The sequence below is a fragment of the Felis catus genome, chromosome A1 (assembly GCF_018350175.1).
Source record: "Felis catus isolate Fca126 chromosome A1, F.catus_Fca126_mat1.0, whole genome shotgun sequence".
Taxonomy (NCBI): domain Eukaryota; kingdom Metazoa; phylum Chordata; class Mammalia; order Carnivora; family Felidae; genus Felis; species Felis catus.
In genome coordinates this window covers 157582749-157606243 of record NC_058368.1, presented here as the reverse complement: position 1 = coordinate 157606243, position 23495 = coordinate 157582749, and the positions used below count along the sequence as shown (strand labels likewise).

At 36.8% G+C, this 23495-nt stretch overlaps 1 long non-coding RNA gene across 10 annotated transcripts in view; it reads right to left on the bottom strand.

Moving 5' to 3' along the window:
• The window catches only part of LOC111561730, a 414779-nt gene that overhangs the window by 313701 nt on the left and 77583 nt on the right, over window positions 1-23495 (bottom strand). For all 10 annotated transcript variants that reach the window (XR_006583250.1, XR_006583244.1, XR_006583247.1 and 7 more), the window contains 2 exons: window positions 16974-17044; window positions 16351-16416 (listed from right to left, as the gene is read on the bottom strand). This is a non-coding gene — a long non-coding RNA (uncharacterized LOC111561730). The remainder of the gene's footprint in view (window positions 1-16350; window positions 16417-16973; window positions 17045-23495) is intronic.

Below are 23495 nucleotides of genomic sequence, written 5' to 3'. Positions count from 1 at the left end.
ACCACACTCAAGAACTGGATGAATGAAATTGGAGCTACAACTGATCCCAAAAAGGTTTGGCTTCTGCCATCCACTCCACAGCCAGCAAAATGATGTGACCAGCTTGTTTCCTTCCATAGCTCACCTCTGAGGCAAGGTCTTCCTTAGCTATCAAATTGGTAATACTTAGGTCACATATCTAAACATTAGCTACAAGGGAGACTGGGAAAAGTAAGTTTTTGTTTTTGTTTATAACTACCTTCCGGAAGTAAAATGCACAATGCAGGAAACTATCAAAACATGTAATGGATGGCCAACGCATATTAAGCTGCTATGATATCATATTCCTACTACACAGTCCATCTCCAGAACCTAGTCTTTTAACCATTCTGCCATACTGCTTCTTACTGTGGCCAGGGGGGCAGGGGTAAGCAATCATCTCATTGACCAGAGCTGGGTCATGCATAGAAATTAGGTTACCTTACTTGTTCCAGCTGCTATAACACAAAAACCATAAACTGAGTGGCTTATAAACAACAAAAATTTTATTTGTCACAGTCTGAAAGCTGACAGGTCCAAGATCAAAGCTCCAGTAGATTCTGTGTCTGATGAGAGTGCACTTCATGGTACATAGACTATGTCTTTTTGCTGTTTCCTCACATGGCTGAGGGATCTCTCTGTGGTATCTTTTATAAAGGCACTAATTCCATGGAGCCCTCATGACCTAATTACTCCCCAAGGCCCTGCCTCCTAATAAAAATGGTTTATTCATGGTCAGTGTAAGAGTCAACAATATAAAGAATATTTTCAACTTCCTTTAGTCCTTTAGAAAATATCGTCCAGTGTGGTATTTAGTGTTCTGATGTGAAGATTTTCACAAATAATTATTCTTTCCTGATTGTAAAAAAAAAGTGCAGTCTTCAGACAGGCAAATACTCTTCCACTTATGACACAATAAAAAGTATAGAGCACATGAAGTTTTCATTTTTGTATTATCTACCAAGAACTTTAAAGATAGATTAGGGCTCAATTGCAATAATTACTATGAGCTGGTTTCTAGACATAATTTTTTTCCTTTATTATTTGGTTCATATTCTTTTGATAGTGTCTTGTTAATTTCAAAGCCTCAAATTCTTTTTTTTTTTAATTTATATTCCTATTGGTCGAATTTAAAATAAAAGTCACTCACCTTATATGTAGTTTGATAAGTTTTCATAACTGTATGTAATTATGTAGCCATCACCACAATTAAGTTAGAGAATATTTCTTATCACCCTAAAAAATTTCCTCTTTTCAGCTGATCCTCTCTCAGCCTCAAGCAACTAGTAGTCTACTTTCTGTTACTATAGTTTTACCTTTCCTAGAATTTCATATGAATAGAATCATACAGAATATAATTTTGTGACTTCTTTCACTTAGCATAAGGTTTTTAAAATTCTTCCATGCTGTTTTGTATCAGTATTTTGTTCCTTTTTTATTGCCCATTAGAATTTCATGGTATGGTTATATCACTACCAGGGATATCATGACACAATCTTTATCCATTAACCAGTTGATGAATAATTGGATCGTTTCATTTGAGGATACTATGAATAATGTGGCTATAAATAATCACATACAAGCCTTTGTATGAACATATATTTTCGTTTCTCTTGGATAAATACCTACAAAGCAGCAATGCTGGGTCCTATGGTAAGTATAGGCTTACTGCCTAAGACAGAGCCAATTTGTCTTCCAGAGTAGAACTGAACCATTTTGCAATTCCACCTACAATGTATGAGAGTTCCTGTTGCTCCACATCTCTGTCAGCACTTGTTGCCAGGCTGTTTAACCTTAGCCTTTCTAATGAGTGTGTTGTGGTATCTCATTATGATTTTAATTTGCATTTGCAGTAACATTGAGCATCTTTTTATGTGCTTATTGGCCATATTTATATGCTCTTTTTTTTTTAACTAATTTATTTATTTTGAGAAAGACAGAGACCATGTGAGCAGGGGAAGGGCAGAGAGAGAGGGAGAGAGAAAGAATCCCAAGCAGGCTCCGAGCTGCCAGTTGCAGAGCCCAACACAGGACTCGAACCCACAAACTGTGAGATCATGACCTGAGTCAAAACCAAGAGTTGGACACTTAACCGACTGAGCCACCCAAGTGCCCCTATACTCTCTTTCTTAAATTATCTGTTCAAATCCTTTGCCTAGTTCTTATTAGGTTGTTTGTTTTCTTATTATTGGTCATAAGAGTTATCTTTATATTCTGAATCTGAGCCTTTTATCAGATACGTGTTTTACAAATACCTTCTCTCATCCTGTAGTGCCTTTTCATTTTCTTAACTGTATCTTTTGCAGAGCAAAAGTTGTAATTTTTACTTATAATTTGCATTTATTTTTATTTCAGCATTTATTTAGTTTTATTTTATGATTAATGATTTCTATATCTATTTAAGAAAGCTTTGATTAACCTAAGCTTTCTCAAACTCTGTACTATTGATATTTTGAACTTGGTAATTTTTTTGTTGTAGAATCCTGTGCATTGTAGAATATTCATTTGCATGCCTGGACTCTACTTAGATACCAACAACATGTTCCTCACCCCACTCCAGTTGTGGTAACTAAAAACATCTCCAGACAATGCCAAATGTCCCTTGAAGAATCAAATTGCCCTCAGTTGAGAACCACTGGCCTAAACTAATGCCACAAAAAAATATGTTTTTTTTTTTTTTTGGTAGGAGTTTTATAGCTTTAAACTCTTAAATTTGGGTCTATAGTCCATATCAAGTTAATTTCTATTATAAGGGTGAGGTAAGGATCAAAGTTCATTTTTTTTTTCCATAGAGATATTCAGTTGTTTTAGCACCTTTGTGGAAAAGACAATCCTTTAGCGCCTAAGTGCCTTTCACCTGGGTACTTAATTTGAAAATCATTATAAATTGGGATATATTCTAAGCTCTCTATTATGTTCCATTTCTATATGTCTACCCTAAGCCAATACCACACACTCCTGATTATTGTAGGTTTATAATAAGTCTTAAAATTAGGTACTATAAATACTTTATTCTTTTTCAAAATTATTTTGGCCATTCTAGGTTCCTTGTTTTTCCATACTTTTTAGAATAAGCTTGTCAATTTATTTTTTCTTTAAAAAACTTTTTTTTTAAGTTTATTTAATTTTGAGAATGAGAGAGAGAGCATGAACGGGGTAAGTGGCAAAGAGAGAGGAAGGAGAATCCCAAGGAGGCTCTGCTGTCAGCACAGAGCCAGATGCAGGGCTCAAACTCACAAACTATGAGGGGGCGCCTGGGTGGCACAGTCGGTTAAGCGTCCGACTTCAGCCAGGTCACGATCTAGCGGTCCGGGAGTTCGAGCCCCGCGTCGGGCTCTGGGCTGATGGCTCAGAGCCTGGAGCCTGTTTCCGATTCTGTGTCTCCCTCTCTCTCTGCCCCTCCCCCGTTCATGCTCTGTCTCTCTCTGTCCCAAAAATAAATAAACGTTGAAAAAAAAAAATTAAAAAAAAAAAAAACTCACAAACTATGAGATCATGACCTGAGTCAAAATCAAGTGAGACCCTTAACTGACTGGACCACCCAGGAACCCCACTTTAATAAACGTTTTATTTTGGAATCACTTTAGATTTGCAGAAAACATGCAAAGAGAGTCCTCATATACTGCTCACTTAGTTTCTGTTTCCCCTAATGTTACCATTGTACATTATTGTGGTACATCTCTCTAAACTAAGAAACCAACATTGGCACATTGCTATTAATTAAACAGATGATTTAAGTTGGATTTCACCAGTTTTTTTCTTCCAGGACCCAGTCTAGAATACTATATTGCATTTAACCATCATGTCTTCTCTCTCTCCTCTAGACTATGATAGCGCTTAGACTTTCTTTGCTTTTCATGCATGACTTTTCAGTTATTTTGTAAAATGTCCCCTAATTTGGTTTATGTGATGTTTTTCTCATGATTAGGCTGTACTCATCAGTTTTCAGAAAGAATGCCCCAGAGGTTAAATATACTTCTCACTACATAATGTCAGGAGATACCTGCTATCTACATGGAATCACTAATAAGGTTAACCTTGAAGTCAATTTCCTTTTTTAAAAGCCAGTTAGTTCTCTAAAAATAAATAGTAAGTAAGTAAAAACTTTTAAAAAGGGGGGTGCCTGGGTGGCTCAGTCGGTTAAGCGCCCAACTCTTGATTTCAGCTCAGGTCATGATCTCAGCTTTGTGAATCTGAGCCCTGCATCTAGCTCTGCGCTGTCAGCACAGACCTTGTTTGAGATTCTCCCTCTCTCTCTGCCTTTCTCAAAAAATAAAAAGTAAATAAAAATAATGAAAATAAAAACTTTAAAAGCTGGCTAGGATCTTGACCAGGATTGTAATGACTCTATGTATCAATTCTGGAAGAATTGCCATCTTACCAACTTACAGTTTTCCAACCTATAAATATTGTCTGTCTTTCTACTTATTTAAGTCTTCTTTAATCTCCTTCACCTCCTCCAAGCATGGATTTCTCACCAAGATCTGTCTGCTTCTGTCCGTTCTCCTGCCCCTTCAAGTACCTACTTTTTATTATTATTATTCACATGTTCCAGAGTATATAGTTATTACCAGGAAAAAGCTAGTTTAATAAGATCTAATTCAGCCAATAAAAGCAAAATATAGCCTCAGATACTTTTTAAGGTAGACAGGGAAAAATAATTTTTATTATTATTTTTAAAATACCATCAGACTAGAATCTAAATCACCATCTGTGCTAAGCCAACCTGAAATCTTAAAGTTCACCAACAATTAGCAGCCATACGGTCTATAATCTTGAAACAGGGTATTTCTTTGTGCCAAATGAATTTGACTATACGAAATTATGACCTCCTATTTGGTTATAAGTTCAAATTCTAAAAGATACAAACACGAGAGAATCATATTAAAATCATAGTAAAATTGCTCATTGCTATCCACGATGCTGTAAAGTAGGCATAATTCTATACAGTAATATATCTTTAATGGTAATATAGTTTTAAATTAACTCTTCTGGAAAGCAAATGTATATGAGCCTTAAAATTATTCATAACTTTGACCTAGTGTATTCTCACTTTTGAGACTCTATCCTATGGAAATAATGCTAAATAGAGTCAGAGGGAAGAGTAACCCTTATGCACAAATATTTCCACCAAAGCATTGTTTATCATATGAAATAATTTGATACTACTTAAATATCCAATAAGAAATTATTATACTTCCATAGCCACAAGCTTTAGTAACACCATAATATTAAGCAAATGTATATGCTATATGAGCTCAACTCTAATTTTTTTTAAAGTATAGAACAAAAGACTAGAAGTTAATATACCCAATACTTAATGATGGTTAGTGGAACTATAGATGTTTTCTTTTTCTTTTTCCTACTTGCTATTTTTCAATAGTGAGCCAAGAAAACAATAAGATTGTTATTAATCTTATAAAAGTTTACCTTATTTTTGAATTTCTGAGCTGGAAAATTTAGAAAACTGGCTCACCCTCTATACTTCATTGGTAAGGACATTTTTGTATTGTTCCAGTCTCTATTTCTAAGGCTAAGGAAATGTGCCGGTTCACATCAGCAATATTTCACTAAAATAGTTTTTAAATTATTAAATAAAATGCTGGGGCGCCTGGGTGGCTCAGTCGGTTAAGCATCTGACTTCTGCTCAGGTCATGATCTCACAGCTGGTGGGTTCAAGTCCCACATCGGGCTCTGTACTGATACCTCAGAGCCTGGAGCCTACTTTGGATTTTGTATCTCCCTCTCTCTCTCTCTCTCTCTGCCCTTCCCCAATTGTACTCTGCCTCTCTGCCTCTTAAACATAAATAAATATTTTTTAAAAATTATTAAATAAAATGCCTCAAGCAAACTTAATTTTAATATGAATGCTCTAGAACCTGGAAGGTGAAAGGAATTTTAGAGTTGTATTTCCAATGAATATTTCAAATGCTGAGCAAAAGTGGAGTTTTATTCTAGAAAACTTTCCAGTTATGAGATTTAAGATGCCTAATGAACTTCTATTACATTTTATTTATTAAAAGCTCCTTGTTCTCTTGTTGCAGTTACTACTGTTTGTTTGTAGTTGCCCAAACAGAAATGACAAAGTACAATGTGATCTTCTATATCAGGACTTTCTGTTACAAACTAGTCCACCTTTACTGTTCAACTCTCCTAGGCTAATGATTTAGTAACAGCATTGCTGATAATTATCTACTAAATCATACGCTGGACATAATGACCTTCAACTTGGTTTTAAATATCGCAAACAATTTTTCCCTGATGTCTCTCTAAATAGGAAAAATAAAAATATTTTTAGTTTAACATTTCATACCACAGGAAGATAATCAGGAGGGAATGTTTAAGGTTAGTAGAGTGTTTATCTTATCAAAAGTGGTCTGGTCTGTTTGGGTTGCTGTTTGGATTCCAGCTAATCAGGCCTATTTACTAGTTTAAGAACTTTCAGCAATTAACAGTGTTCAAACAGCACCAATCTGCTGTGTTATTTCAGCTGGGAAAGCAGCTATATGAACCAATACAGCTTTCTTACTAAAAATAAACGATAGCACTTTCCACTCACTGGGGAGTTAGTTTTTAGGTTTGTCACACTGTCACACTGCATAACAAAACAAAAGGGTGTGAAACATCTAAATAATAAAATACCCGAAGACATGCCATGTTTTTAAATTAAAAAAAAATAATAAAGTAACTTTGCCAACAAAAACATCATTGCAGGAAGACAAAACAAATATAAAGTGAATTTAAGAGGTAGGTTGTGGTCCTTTTCCATTGAGAACCAGGGCCTTCATTGTTTCTAAGACTGCTTGGTTATATTAGCATTTTTTTTTTTACATTTATTTATTTTTGAGAGACAGAGAGAGACAGAGCACAAGTGGGGGAGGGGCAGAGCGAGAGGGAGACACAGAATGTGAAGCAGGCTCCAGGCTCCAAGCCATCAGCAAAGAGCCCGAGGCTGCAAAGAGCCCTGAGATCAAGTGACCCTAGATGAAGTCAGAAGCTCAACGGACTGGGCCACCCAGGCACCCCTAGCAATTTTTAACATAGTAGCTCGAATCAACAATACATTTGTTCTTCAGACTTTGACACTTCCCAAGCTGCTAGGCCTATGCTTAACCAAACAGGTACAGTAGCACACGTGGAACATTTATGTAACACAGAAACTGTAAAAGAAGCCTACGTGTTCTAGAAGATATGACAAATAGATTTTAAAACAGATTTAACACTCTTATGAGGAATATATTTAGCTTATACTTGTTGTAGTTAAAAGTATCACATCATTTGCTTATTGACAATAAAATATTCTTTCTCTAAATAATTTTTTTAATTCATTGAGCACTTATCTGGGGTTATGTCCTATACCAAAGACTTTCCATATATTCTGTCATTTAATTCTTGCAATAATACTATGAGGTGTAGATACTAATATTTTATCTTCATTTTGCAGATGGAAAAACAGACTTAGAAAGGTTAAGTAATCTGCGCAAGGTCATTCAGCTAGTTCATAATGGAGTATGGTTTGGACACAGGAAGTTTGATTTCGGAGCCTGTGCTCTTACCTACTGTAGGTAAATAAAAATGACACTAAAGAATTTTTAGAATAGAAGAGATATCAAAATACCTGAAATAAACCCATTTCTGATAATAAAATCATAAAATACATCCTATCTATGGCCTTTCTTTTCCCACTGACAGATATTCCCTTCCCAATGCCAGTTCTTTCTCCCGGCTACTGCCCCTTCCTCTTCCACTTTCCAACACACACACATACACACACACACACACACACACACACACACACACACACACACACGCCAGTTGCAGCTTCACTGATAGTGCCTGTAGTACTAAAAAGCAGGGCAGGGAAAAGTTAATGTTCTACTTCAAAAGTGGACTAAATGGTTGGTGAGCGTGGCCTCCGAACTAGTGGGGTGGGGAGGGGAGGAGACATCATTATTTGAACAATCGATTGGATGTTCCCACTTGTTTGTTTACCTGAGGTAAACTCATTTACAGGTATATAGGAACATGAAAAAAGTCTCCATAGAAGAGGTGGTTCCTGGATTTCCTTCACTTCTCTGCTCAAGCCAAAAGGCCTGCTGTTTACCTAACAGAAACAAATGTAGAAGGTTTTCCATAAGAGTTTAAAATGACGTTTCTCTAAATAAAGTTAGGTCTTACTGAAGCAGATGTTATAAATGAGTGTTTTCCAATCTAAAGAACTTTCTGCAATGAGGGAGATGTTTGACATTTCTGCTACCCAGTATGATAGCCACTAGCTATATATGGCTGTTGAGCCCTTGAAATGTGGCTAATGGGACTTAAGGGCAAGTTTTTAACTGTGTCTAATTTTAATTTAAATAGTCACATATGGCTAATGGCTATCATATCAGACAGAATACTGATAGCCTTATTCAGTAACCACTACTCATTGAGTATCTTCTATGTGCTACATAGCTACCTGTAAGGAAGGTACAATTTCATCCTCATTTTACAGATGAGGAAACTGAGGCTCAGAGAGCCTCATAGAGTTACAACTAGTAAGTGGTAAATTCTGGATTTTATACCCACATCTGTCCCTTTCAAGGCCTGACAGTTTCAATACCAGTGGTTTTTAATATCGGCTGTGTATTAGCTGGTGAGCTTTTCAAAAATACTCACCCTCAGGTCCCATTCCCATAATTTATTTAATTGGTCTAGGACAGGACCCAGGTACATACATATCACTGAAACTGTCACTGTGTAATGCCACTGGTGTGACTGAGGACCCCTATTATTGGACAACCATTTCTAAAAGGGAGCTGCAATGAAGCTCTACCTCTACTTCTTCTCTTAAGCATGGTTAACACTTAATGCTAAAAAGAGGCCCTGTCTTTTTTGCACATCAAGGTAAATGACCAACAGCAGCAACTGCTGGCTATTCAAATAGCTGGTGTTTTGATAGAGCTGAGACCAGGGCCCAGGTAAGGGTTATATGTAAATGCCCCAGCTTCTGGAGCTGTGGAGACAAGTGAGCAAAGGTCAAGAGAGCTCAGCCCAGTGATTTAAAGCCCCATGCAGCAATCCAGAGGCAGAGAAAGCTTGCAGGTGCTATTTGACTATTTCTGGAGGTGAGAATACTCAGAAATCCCAGCTCGTCGACTTTTTTCCTCTCCACCCCCTTTCTCCCACTCCAAAGGTCCTGAGGAGTGGTCCAAGGGCCTCTGTCCAGTATTTTTCACTGTGCCAAGGTTATTTCTAACAGATATAACCCTACCCTGTCACATAGTAGGTGCCTAAAAATGAAATGAATGAATGCAGAGTTTGGAATTCAAGAGAATGAGACTACTCAGCTTCTAGATGGGTTCAGATATCCGAGAATGCGTTTGGTAAATAACTTGCAAAAAATCAAACAAAAAAAGTCCCTTCAAACTGACACTTACCAGCGGAAAGGGGAGATGGGCAAAATGGGTAAAGTGGATCAGGAGATACAGACTTCCAGTCATGGAATAAATAAGTCACAGAAATAAAAGGTACAGCAGAGGGAATACAGGCAATGGTATGATAACAGTGTATGGTGACAGACGGCAGCTACACTTGCAGTGAGTAGAGCATAATGTCTAGAGATGCTGAATCACCATGTTGTACACCTGAAACTAATGTAACAGTGTGTGTCAACTGTACTCAAAAATTTTTAATAATGTTTTAATTAAAACAAAGAAATTAGTGTACAATACAAATAGAAAAGACATCTGAAATAAAGAACTTGGTATAGTTATCAAAAGAGATGGGTCACCAATTAATTAATTTTTTTAAGTTAAAAAAATAAATACGTTATACTTTAAAACAAAAACATTTCAACAGTGAAAACACAAAGTTCCTTTAGAATTCTTGCACTTGCCTCAGAAAAGTGGGTACAAAAGAGGCCATCAGCCTCCAGGACAGGATTATCTTTTGTTTCAGGGGTTAAAAGGCTTGAAAGTAATGAAATAAGAAGAGGAAATGAGAATATTGACAAAAAGTTAAACAGGAATTTGTCCCACACCCATACATACTCCAAGAGTCCTGTTAAGCACAGGCAACCTGCATTTATCCTGGTCTTGGGCTAGGAGAACACTAAATCAAGTTCTGGGGTTTAGAAAGAAAGTCAGCAATGCAGGGGCCTGAAGAAACTGCCATAAAAATAGAAAATGCTGCTGTAAACATTACCCCTCAGACTAGCCAAGTATGTCTTTCTCTCCTACAATAAAGGAGTATAAATAAACATAATCTGTATTTTAGATTATGCTCGGGAATGGTGTGTGGCTATAAAATACACTGTGGAAATCATCCTTCCATTCAGAAACTCAGTACAGCTGCTCCAGTAAGGAGGCTGTGTATGTTCTGAAGCGAAATAACTTGTGTTCTAAGAATCTGTCTTTAGAAATAATAGCTCTGGATGCCGTGAGCAAAAATCTCAAGGATGATTGTAGCAAATGGCTTCAAACTGAAACAACTAGTCTGTTGGCAAGTGCCCTTTAGAAGGGAGAGCTTGAATTCTCTTGAAACAAAATCACCAATCATTCTCACCGGCCTGTGCTTATAAAAGTATGGAAAACATAGGTTTTTCAAGCTACAGCTGCAAATTCAAAAATTAGTTTCTAACAGTTGATTTTGCTTTAGTAATGTAAAAAGTAAACCACCCCAAAGAGAACACAAAGAATTAACCAACGGCATCTAGAGATGTGAACAAAGATAATGGTAGAAAAAGCCACTTCAAGTATCTCCAAACTTGAATTTCAAACTATGGTTTCTTTTGAACCTTATCTGTCTGCTTCACCCTCCATCCCAGCCTTTTTTCTTTCTTTCTTAATAGTAACACATGTCCAAGTCTTAAAAGTAACACAAAGATGTGTAAAATTGAATGTTAGTCTTCTAACCTCTATTCTCAATCCAAGTCCTTAGAAATGTTTTGTTTTGTTTTGTTTTTTGTTTGTTAATCATTGTCTAGCTCTTCACATGTTAAAGAAACATGATCTCTAATGTGTAGGTGTCCTGAGTTTGATTCCCTGTCCTCAAATTTTCCATTAGGAGCCAACTGTGTAGGGAGACAGAGAATCAAAAGATGGAAGCTCTATTCCTCGCTTCTGCCCAATCATGTTTGTGCCTTTGTGTTTCCTCTCTGGAATTAGTATCCCTATCTGGAACGTAAGGGAAGTGAAAATGCTGATTCTCGGTTCATTTATAATTCAAACCTTGTACACCAGCACCGTCTAACAAAAGTGAGCTATAAATGGGAGCCACATTGACAACTTAAAAATTTTAATAACCACATTAAAAAATAACAAACAGATGAAACTAAATTTAATAATTTTTGTTCATCCCAATAGATCCAAATTATTAACATTTCAACATGTAATCAATATTAAGACACTATCAACATTTTAATATTATTATTAACAGTTTATAATCCATTTTTAAACTAACTCTTCAAATCTGGTGTGCATTTGACACACAACATCTTAACTGAGACTAGCCACACTTCAAGTGTTTAGTAGCCACATGTTAATTGGTTGCTACTGTTTTAGTCAGCACAGTTTTATACCACTGTTGGACATCATTCCAAAGAAGCTCTATTTCAGTGAGTAGCTCACTTCTGCATCTCTGTATTTGATTGCCTCTTTTACCAACAAAACATTATTATTGATTATCATTCGTGGCATTATCTAATTATCAGCAACAAACTGTTGAATCTATCTAGATAAGGTTACTCATGAAGTTCAGTATCAGAGCTTTGATTAATACGAGTGTTGTTTCTCTATAATACATTTAGTCTTTGAGTGAATTTTTGTTGGTTAAGTCATTCCTATTGAATTTTAGATCATTTGCCCTGAGCTTTATAACAATTAGGATAAGTATCACTGTTAATTAACAATTTAAAATTGTTAAAAATTAAGTTTAAAATTAATTTAACAATTAAAATTAACAATTTAAAAGCATTCTATGCTTTTTTTTTTTTTTAAGTAGGCTCCATACCCAGCGCAGAGCCCAATGCAGGCCCTGAACTCAAGATCCTAAGATCAAGACCTGGAGATAAGGTCAAGAATCAGACACTTAACCGACTGAGCCACTCAGGCACTCCTGTATCCTATGCTTTTAAAAAGCTGACTAAAATACTAACTGGCCTAAAACACTAATAGTTTTTTTCCAGAAATCACCCAGTTGCATCTCATCAATCATGTTCTGCACCTCTTAATCCTCTCACTAAAAAACACCTAACATGTTATAAAAAAAAAAAAAAAAAAAAAAAAAGCATCAGTAAGTAGTAAAACCTTAGTGGATGAAATATTGTTTAAATGATATTGTTCTCCAAAAAATTCTACAAATAACTAATACTTTCCACAGGCCAGGAGCCATGTTTGCCTTTAAGGAATCCTGTCTTTGTGATTTAATTTCAAAGATTCCATCAAATTAGCCCATTATCAGAGGCTCTAGCATATGTGTGATGGGCAGGGATGTAGGTTTGTATTCTAGGATATCTTTTCCTGAAGATGAGACTTCTTCCCAAATTGGACACATTTTTAAGTAGACCTTTTTCTATCCCTCCATGCCTAAAAAACAAAATATGCTGGAATATGCTATATATCACCTTTGGTGTGTGCTATAAATTTAAGATTTTATTTTATTTTTTTAGTTTAATTTTTTATGTAATCTCTACCCCCAATGTGGGGCTTGAACTCATGACCCTGAGATCAAGAGTCCCATGCTCTACCAACCGTACCAGCCAGGTGTCCCCCGCCCCCATTTTTTTCTTTTTAAGATTTTACTTTTTTTATTATGTGTACTATGAATTTAAAAGTAGCACATACTCACTGTAAAAGAAAATGTTCAAATGAACCAGAATTATATAAAGTAAAAGGTGAAAGGTCTCCCTTCTCTTAATTATCCCCAGGTGTACTCCTCAGAGGTAACCACTGTGAAGAGTTTTACAAGTATCATGCTGTAATTCTCCAAGCATGTATTACTCTGTGTATGCAATGTACACATATGTATACATATGCAAATTTGGAGAAAGAATTTTTAAAGTAACATGATTATAAACAAAATTCCAATAATACAGTGGCATGTAAAATAAAATGATCTATGTTCACATACAGTATTTGAGGGATTATTTTTTTTTAAAGTAACAAATGATTATGAAGAAAATATAAGTAAATAAAATGCAAATTGCAAAATGCAAAGTAAAATGTTCCCTACCCCACATTCCCACTACCCAAAGGTAATAACAATTACCCATAGCTCTTTCTTTTGTGTGTACGTGTATCCTTTGTGAAATTTCTATGAGTACACAGGAATACGTGCACACACACACACACACACACACACACACAACATATGTAAATGAAGATATAGAGAATATATATATGCCTAATGTAGTTATGAAATATGCTTTAAAAGGTTTTTATTGTGAAATCTAATATACACATAGATAAATGTGCAAAATAACAAAGTGAACCCCCTTGCAACCACCACCCAGATTAAAAAGTAAAAACCAGGGTGCCTGGATGGCTCAGTCGGCTGAGAGGCCAACTCTTGATTTTAGCTCAAGTCATGATCCCAGAGTCATGGGATTGAATCCAGGATTGGGCTCTGTGCTGAACGTGGAGCCTGCTTAAGATTCTCTCTCTCCCCCTCTGTCCCTCTCTCCACCTTGCAAGCACTTGAGCTCTCTCAAATTAATTAATTAATTAACTAATTAATTACAAGAAAAATAAAACACTTCCAGCCCCTTGGAAGCTCTCCTCTAGACTCCTCCTAATTACCACCCTCTTTCACTCTCCCTCTCAAAGGTTTCCACTCTCCTGGCTTTCAGAGTATTTAATTCTTGTTTTTCTTTTTAATTTTACTGCCTAAGCACACAATAGTAAGCAGCATAACGTTTCTTATTTTCAGATTTTTAATAAATGGAGTCAAACCACATGTATTCTTTATGTCTGGTGCTTTTTTTTTTGCAATATTTATTTGTTTATTTTTAGCTTAATACATCTTGGGTACCTCAGTCAACATATGTAGAATTACCTCTTCCTTGTATCCATGCTATACAATCAACAAATAGCCTGAAATACCAAAGTATTTTCACTCTTCTGGTCATTACAAATAATATGTAAAGAACAACTTAGGTATTCAACTTAATAAATCTATTTTTTAACTTAAAAAGTAATCCTACTGCTAATATAAAATGAGGTGGAATATTAATTCAGAATTCTTGAACAAATTTCAGTTCAAGTACAAAATTTTAACAAGGGCTATTCCTATCTTCTAAATTCTAGACCCCTTTCCAAAACTTATATTTTGCTTAGAGACATGGTGACATCTTTAGAGCACATTAGTGTGTGTTTTTCAAAGGCTAGTCCCTGGATTGCTGGCATCACAGTTACTGGGGGATCTTATTAAAATGCCTATTTTCCATCATTCAACATCTTTAGAGATGGTCATGATAAATGAGTTAAGATATAGTCTAAAGTGCTATAACCAGGAGACTCCAATATACAGTAGCGCCAACAAGATAGAAATTTACTTCTTTCTCATTTAACAGCCCTATACTACACAGGCAGGCCAATGTGACATAGGCAGGTCTACTCCATAAAGTTGTCCAGAGAATCAAATTAATCTTGTTGCTCCATCAATCTCAGGGTGCGGCCTGGCTTCCATGGTGGAGGCTGGTCCTCTACCTTGTCCATGCACTATCACATTCTCAGCAGAGGAAAGGGGGACACAAGGAACTAGGGAGTAACTGGTCAGGAAGCACAGAAGCTGTACCCATTCCACTGGCAAAAAACATGCAGGCTGGGGAAGTGTGGTTTCTGGCTCTACTGGCGATGTGACCTCCTAAATCTGGCAAGGGGCAGAGTTCAATTATTAAAAAAAAGAAAGGGATAGATATCAGGGAATAGTTCTTGGTCTCTGTAACACATGGGTATCTATACTGTTAGGAGCTCCAGTTTCTATGTCCTCAAGGTGTGACCAATCACTTGGCTGGAGAGAAGCTCTTTTATATTTGGTTTAACATCATCTCTCCCAATGAACTCTGGGCCATGTACACTTACTGGGAAAACCAGATATCAATAAAAAAATAACAGCAAATATCAATAACCTGCTAATTACATGCCAAGCACTTTATATAGATTATTTCATTTAATCTTTACAACAAGTTTATGGGGTAAATACTGTTACACTCTCCCTGTTTATAGATAAGGAGACTACGGTTTAGGGAAGTTCCTTGCCTAAGCCCCACAATTAGTCTGCAATTAGTAAGTGCTGGAACTTGAACCCAGAGCCTATAGTTTTAACTTTCGTCTGTACAGTGAGTGGTTATATTTAAAAGAACCTCTAACCGGGGCGCCTGGGTGGCGCAGTCGGTTAAGCGTCCGACTTCAGCCAGGTCACGATCTCGCGGTCTGTGAGTTCGAGCCCCGCGTCGGGCTCTGGGCTGATGGCTCAGAGCCTGGAGCCTGTTTCCGATTCTGTGTCTCCCTCTCTCTCTGCCCCATCCCCCGTTCATGCTCTGTCTCTCTCTGTCCCAAAAATAAAAGAACCTCTAACCTTAAAAATCTACACACGTTCAATATAAAAAAGTTGTTGAGGTCAGTGGTTTGGATATAAAGAAGCAAAATCTTAGACAATTGTTAGTAGAAGGTATTCAAGGCTGACCTAGTCCTAATAATAATAATACCATTAATTGATACTGAGTGTTTACACTCTGCAAGGCACTGTCGCATGTGCTTTACCTGTGCAACAACCCTACGTGATAGGTCCTACACTCATCTCCAACTTAGACATAAGAAAACTGGGCCATAGAAATGTTAAGTCACTTGGCCAAAGTCACACAGTTGATAAGAATAATGTCTTTAACCACCAGGCAATACCACCAAAATAAAAAGAGAAGTTGATAATTATGAGTCATATTTACCAAAATCTGATATATTTTTCCATTTACAAGGCATGTGATAGTTAACAAGTCTTATTTTCAGTGGCATTATGAAGTAGGCTTATTATCATAAAGATGTGTGAAGTTTGAAGTCTGTCTAATGCACAGATAAAGCAATTACCAAGTTCACTGAACAGTATAATGATGAACATCTTACTTTGTCATTATCAATTAATATTTACCAATTCCCACACTGAATCCTAGAGATCTCCTGGGTATACCTGGTTCCCATTTTCCTTATGTCTCTTTTAAGTAAAATGACTCTCCAAAATTTGCATTTGACTTTGTTTATACAAGGCACCCTCCAGGATGAGTGCAAGGCACTAGGACAAGGAATGTTATACTTCCCTCCAATGACCAACATTTTTGCCCCCAAAACTTCACCTCACCTTAGTGCTTCAGCACACTTAGAACTGCCAACCTCATGGTTTGCTGGATTCTGGGGACAACTCTCACTATGAGAAAAGAATAGGCATTGTTATTGTATGAATTATTGAGAATTCCCAATGTATTATAGCCATCTTCAGGGAAGTGGGGGGAGGCCACAAAATAATTCTTCTTCATCAGTTCCATATCCTGATCACAGTGGTAGTTACAAAAATTTATACATGGAATGATATTACCTATAACTGTACAGACACAGACACACACAGACACACACAAATATATATGCAAATAAAAAATGATAAAAGTGGAACCAGGTCGATAGTCTAATTAACAATACTGTACTGATAAAATAAATTTGTATATCAGGACCAACAAAAGGGAGGAGACCCCAGTGACCCAGTCTATGTCACGAATGTACACCTAAGTCAGCCTACTCTCACAGGAAACACCTGTCAAGGAAACTTGACATACACTAATGACAATCCTCCAGAGACTCTGCTTTAGCTAGCTTACCTTACTCTAGAAAACAGAAGCTGTTTGACTTACAAGGAAATCCCCAACATCCTAGTCAACCATGCCCTGCTTCCATTTGCCTCTTGTAACATTCTATAAAACTCGCTCTTACCCCAAATCTCTCAGGAACAATGTTCCACTGTTTGTGAGACACTGTATTCCTTCAATCCATGAATGGTTTTCCTTTGAAAAAAGACATCAAACTTGTTACTAAATTATATTGTTTTTGTTATCTTACAGTACCAATGTCAATTTCCTAGTTTTGATATTATATTATAGTCATATCACATATTGTATTTGTGTTACATATAAGATGTCACCATTGGGAGTTAAGAGAATAGTATACAGGAGTCTACAATTTTTGTAACTTCTTGTAAGTCTATAATAATTTCCAAATAAAATATTTTTAAAGGAGGCAGGTGTAGAAAGGTGGTTCCTAGACCAGCTATGGCATCCACTGGGAACTTGTCTGAAATGCAGAATCTCAGGCCCCAGACCTGCTAAATTAGGATCCACATTTTAACAAGAACCTCGCATATTATTCACATGCACATTAAAATCTAGAAGCATTGATATATAAGAAATAAAAGTGATATTCAAGTAGTGTCAGAAAGGTTATTCCAGAAGCTCACGGTCTGTTTGCTTCATTGGTATGCAGCCATTTCAGCCACATAGGGTATTAGCTTAGAAGACCTTCCTCCAACATGAGGTTAATACTCTGCCTTGAAATACTTAATAATTTTATCTTTGAGGGGTGCCTGGGTGGCACAGTCAGTTAAGTGTCAAACTCTTGATCTTGGCTCAGGTCATGATCTCACAGTTCATGAGTTTGAGCCAAGCTCTGCACTGATGGTGAGGAGGCTGCTTGGGATTCTGTCTCTCCTTCTCTCTCCCCCTCCCCAACTTGTGGGCTTTCTCTCTCTCTCTCTCTCAAAATAATTTTTTTTTAAATAATAATTTTATCTATGAGTTTGAATTTTCTAAGTGAAGTCCTAAGAGACTAAAGAGCATGCACTGAGAGCTTGGAGCCTCAGCTTACCAACCATCATACTTCCCCACCTTATAGGGATGGGTTCTCAGCTGCCCTGGCACTTCAGGACCCTACTCCTCCAGGTCCTCATCCAGTAGTGCTGCTGGTCTCCAGTCCCTCTGGGCACAAACAGATGGGCCTTCTTGCTCCCTGAGACAACTCAGGGAGTTTTGATGACAGTCATCCACATCCCAGACTGACAGCACCATGGGGTGATCATCTTATAAGTGGAAGATAAGTCTCTCATCTACTGCTGATCCAGGTACCCAGCATGTTCCAGCATGGAGATTGTACTACCTTCAGAGGTCCCCCATCCACCATGGGTTCCCACAGGTGGCATGCCTAGGGGAAGGGGAGATACTTGGCATGACTTCCCTACCTCTTGCCAGGACATAGGCCAGTCCAGTGGCTGGTGGGGGGGAATCCAAGAAGTGAATGGGTGGTATGTATGCTTAGGTACAGAATGGGACTCTGTGAGAATCTGCATTTGCTGGGTGAGTGTCCCCATGCCTAAGGACATGAAACACTAAATAACAAATAAAAACATCATTACAGATAGAGAAAAAGACAGTGGAAGAAAGGAAAAAGCTTTATATTTTAATTTTATTGTCTTTTGAAGGAGGGACTCCATATATTTTCACTTTGCATTAGGCCTGGAAAATCATGTAGTCAGTACTGCAGAGGTCATTGGGAATCAAAAGATGAACTGCCAGCATCTGCATGGCAGATGCATGGGCCCAGTGGTGAACTCTAACGGGTACCAAAACAGCCTTTATTGTAAGATGGCTCCAGGAATCCCTCACCAACATGTTTTCCTGTCTCTCTCTTTAAAGGAGACTTTCCACCATGGAAATAAGCCAATGCCGAGAATGTAAGCACATATCTCCTAATTCTTTGTATTTATACTATTACCCAGGTATGCTTCCATATTTTCTACATTTTAAAATCAAAGATATGACCAACTGTAACACTTTCTATGCTTTTAAAAATTAAAGTTCCTAAGTGGCAGAATAGGGAAAAAAAAGTGGGGCTTTGGAATAAGTTTAGGGAGAGAGAAAGAGAAATGATTTAAGGATTTAAGGACTATATTTATAGTTGCTATATGTTAAACTCTCCCTTAATCCATTCATAGAATTATTACTTATTGAGCCACTCCCTAAAAGGTCACTAGTGAACTTAAACCACTTTCCTCTGAAGCACTATTTCCATAAATAGTATATTAATAAATAAAAAAGTCATATTCAGTAATAAAACACGTTACTCTTCATTTTCTTCTTTCTCTACTCTGGGCAGTATCAATCTTCCTTTTACTTAAATCTTTTATCTTGAACTAATAATATTATTGAGTATATCTCATATATAACTAAAGATAAAGCAAAATTTAAAGAGTATTTTTTTCTGGAAATATGCTCTCAGTGAGTTTGTTTAATGGGATAAATACAAAATTTTATTTGTAGAATGATCTGTTTGAATCTCATAAATAAATACAATTGTGGCTAGGAAGAGCTAGTATATAAAGTTTTTTTTTAATATGAAATTTATTGTCAAACTGGTTTCCATACAACACCCAGTGCTCATCCTAACAGGTGCCCTCCTCAATATAAAGTTCTCAGTAATTGTTGTCTTAGGGCATGAGATTACTGGTGGTTTTAATTTTCTTCTAGTTTTCTTCTTCTTTCTATTTCTCTGTATTTTCCCAGTTTGTCCATAGTGAATATTATAGGGGCATTATCACCATTACATGGTAGGGCCCTAATGCCTCTGATACTTGCTATTCTGTAATATGAACCACCTGGATTTTTTTCAGAAATGTATCTTGATCTTTTGGATACTGCCACCAGGCCCCTGACAGAAGTGAGAAAGCTAAGTGCGAATTTCCCACATTTCAGGGGTGTTAATTCATTCAATAGCCTAATTAAGTCACCACCTGATAACCCAATTCATTACAACATATCAGACTCTAAACACCCAATTAATTTGCTCCTCTGCTCTACATGAGCCTACATATCTTGACTTTGTTAACTGAATCATGAAGTTTGTTTGTTTTTTAAACCAGTGATTTCCATATTATGTTGTAGGAAGGTGAGTTGAAGCAGCCTAAAAACTCCTTATTACAGTTGTGACTTGACTTACAATCATGAGGAATTTATCCTAATAAAGTGTATCCAGTATGTACATACTAAATAATTGTAACTCTTAATTTTTCATACTTTCAACAGCTTTCAGGTAACTTCTGTATTCCCACTATATTTTCTAGGCAGAACATACCCTGAAATGATTAAAATTCAGACAGCAAGTTCTGCTGGTAGTAATCAGGAACATGCTATCATTTATCGAAGGCCATTTTACAGAAAACTAAAGTACAGAGAGGTTAAGTAACTTGTCAAAGGTCATACACCTGGCAAGAGACAGGGCAAGGATCTAAACTGAGCAAATGTGGCAGCCAAACCTGTGCAATAGGAAAATAGGGAATGAAAAAAACCCATCTGCCAATTTATTGATCAAATTCACAAATATTTATTTAGGCCAACTGTGCAAAATGAAGCCTTCCTCCTCAAGAAGCTGAACAATCTCAGGGTGATTAGAAATGCATATGAGTAGGAAACTTCCCCTTAAGAAGCTAACAATTTAGTGCGAGAGTTAAAGTACAAGCAACATAAGTTTCAAAAATTAGGTAAGAGATGGGACTGGATGTTCTTTAAAGTACCTTCCAACTCTGGAAGCTTCTGTGAAACACTCTGTCTTGTCAGTTTTGGTTTGAAAAGTTAAAAAAGGTTCACATAAGCTAGTTACATTTATAAACCCAAACTCCAGGCTTCAAATAAGGAGAAATAAGCTCTGGCTTAGATGTTTTAATTCTGCAACTGCAATACCAAGTTAGCAAATTTGATTCCCTTCTCATGTACAGAAAAAAACAATTTACATCATATTGTATTTGTTTGTATACTTGCTTTGAATCCACAAACTAGAAATGCTCTGTTTTAGCTACAAAGACAGAAGAAAGCCCTGTCCAAAATATATTTAAGCCATTGGTATGGACAGATGGAAATGATGCCATGCTAGGTCTACAGAATACTGATAGAGAATCTGAATTTTGATTGCTTATGTTTGATGGGATTTTCAAATTACTTTTAAAAGTAGGTCATAGGTGCCTGTCTGAATTAGAGGAAGATTCTCTAGGGATGCCTGCTATGTTTTAAGAAATCTCTCTTGGCCCACAGATGCCTTGTCCCCAGAAAGAAAAGAACCCTTACACAGGCAACAATTTCTACATTGTCTCCTATATGACCAGAATGGGGTGAAGCCACAGAATTTGATACCCCCTAGCTAACGTCAAGGGACCAATTAGTATATTCACAGTTAATTTAATGGGATCCTGACTAACATCATTAAGGGCACAGTAGGCAGTAAATGATTATAAAGAACCTTGTGAAATTCCCTAGGTATCTATTCCTGGTCTACCTCCCTTATCTAATACTATCTGTGGAGGCACAGATGACCTGGAAATGGAAATTGTGTAACTAATAATTTCTAATTGAAAGAAATCTAACTTAAGTCTGTGTACACTGTTCATTGCATGTTATATCTTAGTTCACACCTGGGGAATCTAAACTAGTTAGTGCTAACCTCTTTGGAACTCTGACACTCAGTCATTAAGTTTCACAACACCTACTATGCTAAGTGAAATAGTATTTTAAAAATTCAGTTGAGGGACAATACTTTTTCCTAGGGGAATTTTGCAACTTCTTGAGAGATGACTCAGAGTACCAAATGGAGTGAGGTTGTTGTTAAAATGCAGATTCTTGACCACTCCCCAGACCTACTAAATCAAACCTTTGAGGGCTAGAGCCCAGGGACCTTAAGTTTTAACAAGTTCCCCAGGGGATTCTTTAGTACACTAAAGTTTGGTAACTTCTGCCCTAGGGTATCACCGATCCAAAGCTAAAAATCACTTGTTACTACCAAATGTTATAAAATGTTCTACTTCTAGCATAACTTTGACTGGCTATAGAAAACCAGTACTTGTTAGTACTAGAAAAATTCCAGCCACAATTTGACTTTTCATATTTAGGTGCATGATTCAGCATATAGTATAGATGCAATACAGCACTGCTACAGAAATCTGAGCACCCTGTACAAGGCTGCAGTAACAGGCTCTCTTTCCCACTCCCTGCACACAACTGGTACCAGAATTGTTACCTCCCCAAATTAATCACTGTCTTTCTCTTTCATTATCATGTTCTCTCATATTCCCAAAAGTGAGGATAATGTTAATTTAGGTAACTCATAAAAGCTAGTGTACTTTTCCCTTATCAGTATTTTGCCATTTATTTTTCTTTTATTGTTCTTTTCAGTGTATTTACTGATCAACTAGCACAAAAACTTGTCCCTATGGTTGCAAGTTTCTTCAACCTCCTAACAAATATTCTGCTTTTAAATAATATTCTTAAGTTCATCTTAAGATGAAGTTCTTAAGAACTGACAAAATGACCCCCCAAAAATGTGAAGGCATGAAATTGGCTTCAAGAGAAGCCAATTCCAAGAGAAAAGCCATGTCCTCATGGTATGTGAGGTTATCCCTTAGGCACCTGAGAATTCTTTCACCAAATCCAAAATGTAACAAGACCTTGGGCAGAGAATTTTTTGCCTTTTGGAGAATATCAGAAGTCTAAAAGCTTATGTAACTATTAAAGAATTGGTAATGCAATAACTTTTTTACAGAAGTTTCCATGCCTGTTTGTTTTTCAGGAAGAACTAACAGCTGGTTCAAACACTTGATGAAAACATTTATCTATCTAACTGAGCTCATACATACTCTGGAAACTGGAAGGTACCTGTTAAAAAATAAAAAGTTCAATTGCTGAGGCACCAGAAATCAAACCTCTTTCATAAAATTCTCTCAATCAGACATCATTCAGCCTGGCTCTATTAATGTCACTTCTCAAAAGGCAGAAATCTTAAATGGGATGAATCATGACAGCTGGTTGCTACCAACCGCCACTCCACCAGACAGGAAGCTGGCTGTCAATGGGGGTTAGGGTGTCCAGGCAGCTCAGGCTGGGTGGTGGGTTTGTAAGAGGAGGGGAAGCCCATCAGGGGAACTTCTGTAGATGAGCAGCATAGAAAATGGTTCTTTTTAAAAATTTGCAGTTTGATGGTGATGCAGAGAATGCTATAATTGAATACCATAGTCCACAGCTTTTTCTCTATCTAGGAAAGGGATATAAGAAGTATGACCACAGCCCACGCTGAATTTATAATGAATATGTAAACTGAATGAAGATAGTAGGAATAATCTATTTGTTTGGAAGAAAATTGAAAAGGAATTTGACTAGTGTGCTGCAGAGAACTTGTTTCTTTCTGCCAGAGATGGTTGAAAGCTAATTCTACTATAAAGCTATGATAAGGACATTGTGTGGTATTTAGCAAAAGGATAGACACATAGATCAATAAAGAATAGAGAGTCCAGAAATATAACCATATCATAAATACTATGATCAATTAATTTTGACATAGATGCAAAGGCAGTTCAATAGAGAAAAGATCATCTACTTTGTACAAATCTATACGCAAAAAAAAAGGACCTAGACATATACCTCACAT